The following is a 9080-nucleotide window of genomic DNA, read 5'->3' on the forward strand; positions in this document are numbered from 1 at the left end:
GAGAGAGAGAAAGAGAGAGAGAGAGAGAGAGAGAGATTCGTCGTGACGAGAGTTGCCAAATAACTGTAAAGTTATTTGATATAGATACGAGTATCGCATTTAGTTTCAGTTAAACAGACATCGTTTTCTGTCCAATTAATACCTATGTATATTCAATTCATTATTAATAAATCGTAAGTAATCGGGAAAAATTTATATTTTAATTTCTACGATACTACATTATTAAAAACTTGAAATTATTGTTTCTATTATGTCGTTAAATAATCAATTAATAAATTATATTGGAGAACAATATGGTATAATAAGATTTAAATTTCCAGTCAATGCTCAAACCGCGTTGGAAGCACTCGTTCTCGTCCGATCACGAAAGTTAAGCAGCGCTGGGCACGGATAGTACTTAGATAGGTCGCTTGGGAATTCCGTGTGGTATTGGCTTTTCTTTTTTAGTTTTCTTTCAATTCTTTTTTTTCTCCTTCATAACTTCTGGTCATATACATCGCATTAAAAGTTAGAAATATATTTTTAATATGAGAACTGTTATGTCCGTACTTGCTGCTATGTATATAATCGGAGTTTATAGAGAAGAATAAAAAGAATTAAAACAAAATTATAAAAAAAGCTAACACCACACGGAGTTCCCAAGCGGTCACCCATCTAAGTACTATCCGTGCCCAGCGTTGCTTAACTTTCGTGATCGGACGAGAACGAGTGATTTCAACGCGGTTTGAGCGTTAGCTGGAAACTAAGTTCGTATTATATCATATTATTGTACAATATAATCTATTAATTTGCAATTATTTATGTATTCCAAAAGATTATTTCAAATTTTAATATAAAGATATATATCCATTTCCTGGTAGCTCATTTAGAACAATTTTTATTTTGCACTTTTATATTATGTCTTAATAAATTGTAGATAGTTGTTAGCGCTCTATAATAATATTATACAACGTATAAAAATTTCAGGACCTGATATTAATATTCTCACGGTATTGGTTTCCCAGCATAATGTAGCTGTTGCACTTGCACTTTGCGTGAACGGTTTGTCGATATTGCAGCTTACCTCTTTTACGGAAGAGGCAGTGAAAAGTGCAAATACAGCAGCTACACGATTGTCCCTGAAAAACCAATATCATGACATCTCACCGCCGCGTGGACTTGAAATCTAAAATTAGATATTAATATTGTTTCAACAAAAATGATTAATTCAAACGTAATATGTATACAGGTCCAAGTATTATTTCATTAATTATAACATTACACAACGTGAATTACAGTAAATTTATTTATTTGATGTATTTATTTACAGTAATTGAAAAGAATTTAATGTAGTAATGTACATACAACTAAAACAACTAAATTTGTACAACTACTCAACTTCTGAGTAACAACTCACCACTCAAAACCCATGATCAACTTCAACTCACTTCAACTAATGATTAACAACTAACGAGTAACTTCTCACTGCAACTAATAATTAACAACTAACGAGTAACTTCTCACTGCAACTAACTCACTTTCTACAACAAAGCTTCCTTTTATCCCACAGTTTTCGGTACTTCTATCACGCACGTGTGTTTTGCAGTTGTTGATGATCCACGATGGTCACGTATACCCTTTCAATCAGTTATTGTCCTAAAGGGCCACGGGCATGTGACGTCAACCCATATCAGAAGCCAGATGTGCGCAGGTACTCACTGGGTACTCTCAATAACCTCAAGGACTCATCAGAAACTTAAATTTTTAGTTTATTAACCCTGTAAGTGTTATTGGTTTATGGATGGTCCTGGGTACAGTCCTTAGGTTTATTATACGTTCATACAAATTACGGGGGAAAAACGGGTATTTGCTTAACGGGAAAGCTAATTTTCCCCATGAACAGTGTCACCTACGAGCCACGTTGGTAGGAGACTTCCTCTTTCTATCTTTATTTATTAACGTGGGCAGTTATAACCAATTGGCATCGTAGGTCGTTACCATCACTTTTCCTAACGAAAAGTGTGAACAACGAATCCGCGTTGTTAACTCAAAGGGCACACCCACACCGAGCTTTCCTCCGTAATAATAACAGAATACCTCGACACTGAAACTACAAATTGTCATCAGTCAACATCTCTCAGATCAGTCGCGTAAACTGTGCTTATAAACTTGTGTTATTTAATAAAGTTCGATAGAAAAGAAACATAAAGTTGAGTTACGGCTCAATCTTCTTGTCTTTAAAATCTAAGCCTTAATTTTACGTGACAGGTACATTGCTGGACCACATGGCCATTGGGATTTCCTATCTTTCCCGGCCCGTAGTTCATCGGAATTTTCCCAAATGGTTTTTCCACGACACTATACACTATTAATATTTATTTCTAGTATTAATTAAAACTTGAATCAATTTCGCCGAAAATAAATACTGTACTTATTCTTTATAAAATATAATATTGCATATATATAGTATTGAGTGTAAAAAGCTTCTTTTAATTGTTTCGGGAAAAGCTATTTGTTTCTAAAAATAGAAGAGATATCGCGTATGTACAATAAGCATAGGAGTAGCTTAATAAAACCCACTGCCAACCAGCAACGGTCTATCTTTATAAAAAAAATGTACCGATCATATTCATTTTCTATGCCAGAAAAGTGTGAAAACGAAATGGAAAGGAGCATTCCATACCAGTGGTGTGCGTAGCTGTTAAAAATCGAAAGTGGATTTCCGCGCGTAACCGGTCACCGTCCGAAGAGAAAGAACGTGGCGTTCGATATGGAAGGAGCACGTGCAGCTTGCATGTGCACGCGACCGACAGAATATCCACATATATCGTTACCTTTGATCATCCACGATTAGAAACCACCGATTCGTATACGGAAGTTGCTATCACTGTATCTTAGTTCGTTTTACTCGCAAAGCAATGGTTTTTGACCCTTCACTTTGTTATGCCTGATAGTCTCCACAACTTTAACTACTGTTTGTGAAACAGTATTAAATTATCATGTTAATGGTCAGAAGCTCTACCTTCTTATTCCTGAATTTAATTTCTGCTATTTATATTGCAAATGCGCGGCAAAGTAGTAAAGATGATCTCCAAACAATTTACAAATCCAAACGACTTATGAAGTTTAATAAATTTTTGTCTTGGCCCGCTCTACCATAAAGTAGAGATCGAGGTTAGATTGATTTTGTGTTAGGGTCATTTTCTGTCGCGGTTTTATTAGAGTATATCGCGTAGAAGCACATAAATTCAAAGGCACAAAAATTTCAAAGGAATCTTGATTGCTTCGATAGAACTACTTACCGTTGTGTAAAAATAAAACTAAAATAAAACAAGCAAGGTAACGTACATTTCATATGAATACATTTCCCTCGTTATCTTAAATAACGCAATTCTCGCCTTTCTATTTATATCCCTTTTCAATAAACGCGAAACGGAACCAACGCAACATTGAGCCATTAATAATCCTTGGCTAAATAAAAATTATTCAACGACGTACAAACATTCGATACTAAATAAATCGAACAACGAAACAAAGTTAAATTCCTGTAAACCAACATAGAGCTACATATAATGAACGTCTCAACGACTTCAGTGACCCAACATTCCTTCACCCTTTCAATGGCACAACAACGATCGACAGCAGTCAAAAGGATAATGTTTCAGTAACTGCAACTTGTCACGTCACCGTTTAATCCCTTCAATCGCTTACGCTCGATACGTTCGTCCGGGCTATGATTAATGCAATGCGACGTGTCAATTATATTCGACGATCGACAAGTAGAATCGCGGCACCGTCGATTTCGTAGAAAACCAGCGAGATTCACTCAGCCGTAATGACTTCGTTTACAGGCCGTCGCATGAAATACCACGTCCATCATCATCCCCGCGGAAGAACAAAGAAAGTGGACGGCGTAAAGGCTCTTGGTGTCTCGAGAGCCGACGTGTTCGACCCTCGATTAACACTTTTCAATTGGTTGCCTTTCACGTGTGGAAACGGTTCACGGGCAAATAGAAGAGAAGAGAAGAGAGAAACAGACAGGGCCTGTCGGCATGAAATTGCAATAAAAGGTATAATAGAAAAATCTGCTCGTTCTCCTTGAAGGGTGCCGCGTGCAGCGCGAAACGAATTGACATTCAAACGAAGTAGCGGCTCTCCCGATTTGAAAGTAGACACCTGTATGCTCGAGGGCCCTGGCTCGCGCATAAACATGCCTCCGCGGTGAGAATAAATCTGAATTCGATTTGCCACGAATTTACGACGATATTGTCGCCGAGCAGTGAGAAACGGTGCGAACCCAGAGATTAATATCATCGCGTCCCGGCGAGTCGTGTTTGCGTAAATTTCCCGTTATGTTTGCACTCGCGAACCCTGGCAAAAATTCGCGGGATCCACGTCCTGCGATATCTCACGTCGGATATCGATGCATACGGGGTAACAGTGAGATTTATTCAGAATCGTGAGCGAGGTAACACGTTGAGTTTGACCCTTTCGAATTTCGATGAAATTCATATTTCCGCTGAAAAGTAGTGGAAATTGTATTAATTTAATTTTAAATTTACAACGACAGCAATCCTCGTCCATGCTCATCTTTCTTCAGGGAAACCAAAAATTATTTTACTATCTTTAATTTCTATTTAATATATCTCAATACTTTTCGTACATCGTATTACAAGACATTCATCGTATTATATTATATAATTTTTACGAGTGCATCTGTAATTATATCGCAGACAGATTATGTGCCATATACGAGCCATTTTTACGAGTGTTAAGTAAAACCTTGGATAACAAATTGTGCCTCATTTAATACGGTGATTATACCGTTTTATTCTTCAACTTAATTTAACGGCGCAACTTAATATCATGTACGATATATCAACCACAAAGTTGCTGCTTTGATATGTTAAATGATACTATAACGTATCATCCAATACATCCCGAGTTATTACCGAAAACAAAGCTAAGAAGCAGCCATACGAAGAAACTCGTTAGAAACGATATATATATACGTGTAACTCGATGATATTTCCGTTCAAATATATCATTTACCAGAAATTTTTCGAATGATTACCGGCATTATTTATTAGATAACCGCACGATCTCGCTATTAAGCGTTTTCTCCGCAATTTCTCTGCTCCGCTATATCGATAGCTCCATACATATAATCATATATCCACCATGATGCTCTTATAAAATACAGACATGGAGATTTATAATAATAAAGAGTTGAATTTTTCTTTATTTATCTGCATTTTTTCTTATTTTTTTCAGATCAAAGAGACAGACGATAACACGTCATGAAGTTCCAATCTCGCCGCGTCTCTGCCTCTCTCGGATCAATTACAATCCACCTAAATGGTAGATTCCACTCGGCCCAATAAAGGCGTATTGCAATTAGTACCGACTGTATTTCCATCCACCGATGCTCCTCCCGGTCCATCTGTTATTGCCGATGCATTATGATAGCGCCGAGAGACCGTGAGAGATGCTGAAGAGTACAGTCGCTACAAGCAAATTCCAACGTAAGCACAAGCAACGAGCATCGAATCCAAAGGTAAGTCGATCGTTCGATCTCTTTCATGCTTCTGCCCAATGTACGAAGACTCTTAACTTTCACGTCGACTGTTTTTCGATACGTTAGCTTTATTACAAAATCAAATGTTTAGTCGAGAGTGGACTGTGTTGAATTTCTTCTTGTTGCTTAGTTCTTGTTCTGAAAAGGACAGTTCTTGTTCTCGCGCAAGGACTGTGCGCGAGAACTGAATCGAAACACGGTCTGTGGATTGACGTTTAACAAGTCGTTTATTATGTTTCACGATGTTTTACAGCGACGGAGACGCGATACGTTTCGACAATTACAAACTACGATGACTTGAGACAGCGAAACTGTGATACAACGTGGTTCGCACAGAATAACGGAAATTTTTCTCTATAGCGAAATTGTATACTTGAAATAAATTTGCTTTGTTGTTCTGCTTATTCTGGCCGTTTCCTAGAGAGAAGACATTTGGTATGCTATTGATTAGTTGAATCATTATGATAGAAATTTGTTGATATAGTAAGATGGGATTATCCGAATCACCTAAGCTTCGACATTAAAAAATTTGATCTTGAACTTCGTACAGAATAATCAAATTTGCTTATTATTATTATTAGTTATTAATATTTATTAATATTATTATTTCTATTATAAAACATTATTTCTGTATTAATTAATCTTTGATATAATAATAGTGAAATATGAAAATACCGTGTTCTTAGGTCCAACCATCTTAGGTTCTTTAGGACCATTCGTATCAGCTTCCCTGAAAACTGTATCATTCAACATTGCAAAACATCCCTTTCGTATAACAATCCTTTGAACAAACATCGTGTCTGGTCCATTCCCCTTTCTTCAACACCCTCTCTCGTAATAAGCTTCACGAACGTCAATAAGACGTCCAAAAATTTCCATCCGTCTCCGCAACCAATGTGCGCTAAATGCACGTTCAATCCGACGACGGCCATTTACAAGCGTAACTCGTAACTTAGCATCGCGTTAGGTCGACTTTACAACCTGACGGAGGAGCTCTGAGAGCACGGTGCACCGTTTTACGTTCTCTTCCTCTGCATCCCCGTTTCATCGTTCGTTCGAACGGGGAGGGAGAAATTAACAAGTTACCGGCGTACGAGAGACTGGCGCGCGCGTAATTACGTTCGTTACGTCGCGTTACGTACGTTTACTCTGGCCGACATATCGTTAAGCCAGCCCGGCGATTCCGTCGAACGATGGAAAAAGAGCCGCAGAAGAAAGGAAACGCGAGGCAGAAAACGCGACGATGGTAGCGAGGAACGAACTGGAACATCCGCCGTCTTCCCTTCGTATCGCCGCGTTCTCCGAGGAATTTTTACGACTCGAACTCGACGGTCGTTCGAGCTAGGATAGCAGCCCGGCTTCTTCTTCCAGCAGAGTGCCAGCACGGGGGCCACTTGCAGCCCTTTACTACTTTCACGTTTAAGCGGCTATTAGCGGCGATTTTCGCGACGGCAGCCTCCTCTCTCGGCCCACACTGTGCACAACCCACCTTCCCACCATTATTACCTTCCCTGCCAGAGAATCTATCCCTGGCAACTCTTTGTTCGCGCGCCCGTTACAAATATGTGCCACTTTTCATCCCCTGCTTCCTGATTCCTTGGGCTTCCTTCACAGGATGGATCTATTAAGAGCTATGATTGCGTGATATGATATGCAAAGCGACAGTATTACGATGGTTTTATAGTATTGCGATAGTATTTGAATATCTATTGTGTAAGATTTGTATGAACATATTGCGTTGCATTAAATTTTTAGAATATTGTAATGAGTACGATTATCATAATTATCATTAAAATGATAGAATTTGAAAGCAATTTGATAATGCATATACAATTTAACGTTTATTAGAGATATATTATAAATTATCGTTATATGTACAAGTTTCCAATTTACATATATACATTGGATCGATAAACAGCACATAGTGTGATAAAAAATACTTATAACTAATGATATTTCTCTCAAAAATAGAAAATTATTATTATTAGATATTAATTAATATTTAAATAAATTTGGAAACGAGGGGGAAAATTGTTGTATAAATATAAATTTTTATTTATGTATATCTTATAAAGTACATTCACTCTATAATAATTAATAATTTCTTCGTATAGTTATAGTCCAAGTCTCAGGTTATTATCTATGTATTCCCCAAATTAACTCCTTTGTTCCAACGCTCGAAACATAATTATTCTAGCCATTGACTGTTTTTACGACTTCGTTATATCGTGGCCCACACTATACATCGCTGAAACGACGCCTTGATGAAGAAGGGTTTCTTTGAAGACACCGATTTTTCGGATACCTTCCCATTCCACGTTCTCTGGTTCTAGTTCACGGTATGTAATTGCAGTTAATGAGATCGAGAGAGGACGGCTTTTATTGGTCGACGAGTGATTTACGTGGTTTGAAAGGCGGTTTGATGGGGTACAGGTTTGATTATAGGGGTTGGTTAGGAAAGAGCAGAGGAAATGGTTTGCTTGGTGAGACATGTTTATTATCTTTGAGGCTCGTGGATTGTTAGTGGAAAAGATTGTTCAAAGACTGTTCTCATTTACACGTATAAAATAAAATTGTTCCTTTTAATATCATGTTGGAAATCCATTTGTAATTATCTTTGCACTTATACCGGGACGTTATAACGAGCTGTTCCATTTTTTATTCCTCTTTTTTCTTTTTTTCTCCTTTAGCTATTTTCAAAGATAAACTAAATGAGCATGAAAACCTGAACTTGTTTGAAGGGGATATTATTTTAAGGAAATTATGTTTTTCAACCATTTAACTCTACTTTTATTTATTTTCATGGTTGAAGGGCATACTATTCTGCGGAATGACGTTAACGAGATTGCATAAGCGTAGTATGCAGGATTAATATTAATACGTTCAAATGTATAAATAATATTTGGAAACATGTAAGTTTTGTAGTAAATTTAATATACACCTTCATTTAACACTATACTGCAAATATTAATATCGCGTGAGAATTCCATATCAGTAAAGATTTTTTGAAATAATTGCTCATTGAAAATTAATCTGTGCAAGTTGAATATTCGAACATAAGATCACTCAATTCCTTTGTAATTTTTATCTTCAAAAAATAACAATTAAAAAGAATGAATGAATGAAAATTTAAATCAATCTCTTGCCCAAAAGTATTTCAATTTGTGAACTTCCTTATTAATGCTATGGTAACAGACTAGTTTGGAATATAATTTTTCCATAAATACATTAACATCCGCTGTCTACTACTCATTTAAATGATGCTGTTTTATTCCTTGAGATTTACTCCACGTAACGTAACACATATATTTTCCCTGGAAACCACAGATTGAACTATACTACACCATTTAATTTTACATTTAATTTTTTCTCTGACGCTGTTACCTAATCCATCCACATCGTTGAACATTTTCTAATCCATGAAATATATCTCATTTCGATCGTTATAAAAATTTGATCAAGGTGAATCACCGGTCTCCACCGTAGCAATAAACGTTTTAACGAATACTAACTTCTCCGTGAC

At 36.8% G+C, this 9080-nt stretch overlaps 1 non-coding gene and 1 pseudogene across 1 annotated transcript; one reads left to right on the forward strand and one right to left on the reverse strand.

The window, feature by feature from the left end:
- Positions 1-319: 319 nt before the first annotated feature.
- Positions 320-435, forward strand: LOC112213504 (annotated as a pseudogene).
- A 182-nt stretch (positions 436-617) lies between these two features.
- LOC112213502 lies at positions 618-736 on the reverse strand. Its single transcript, XR_002947387.1, has one exon. It is a non-coding gene; the product is annotated as a 5S ribosomal RNA (ribosomal RNA).
- Positions 737-9080: the final 8344 nt, after the last annotated feature.

Source organism: Bombus impatiens, unplaced genomic scaffold (genome assembly GCF_000188095.3).
Source record: "Bombus impatiens unplaced genomic scaffold, BIMP_2.2 scf_0712, whole genome shotgun sequence".
Taxonomy (NCBI): domain Eukaryota; kingdom Metazoa; phylum Arthropoda; class Insecta; order Hymenoptera; family Apidae; genus Bombus; species Bombus impatiens.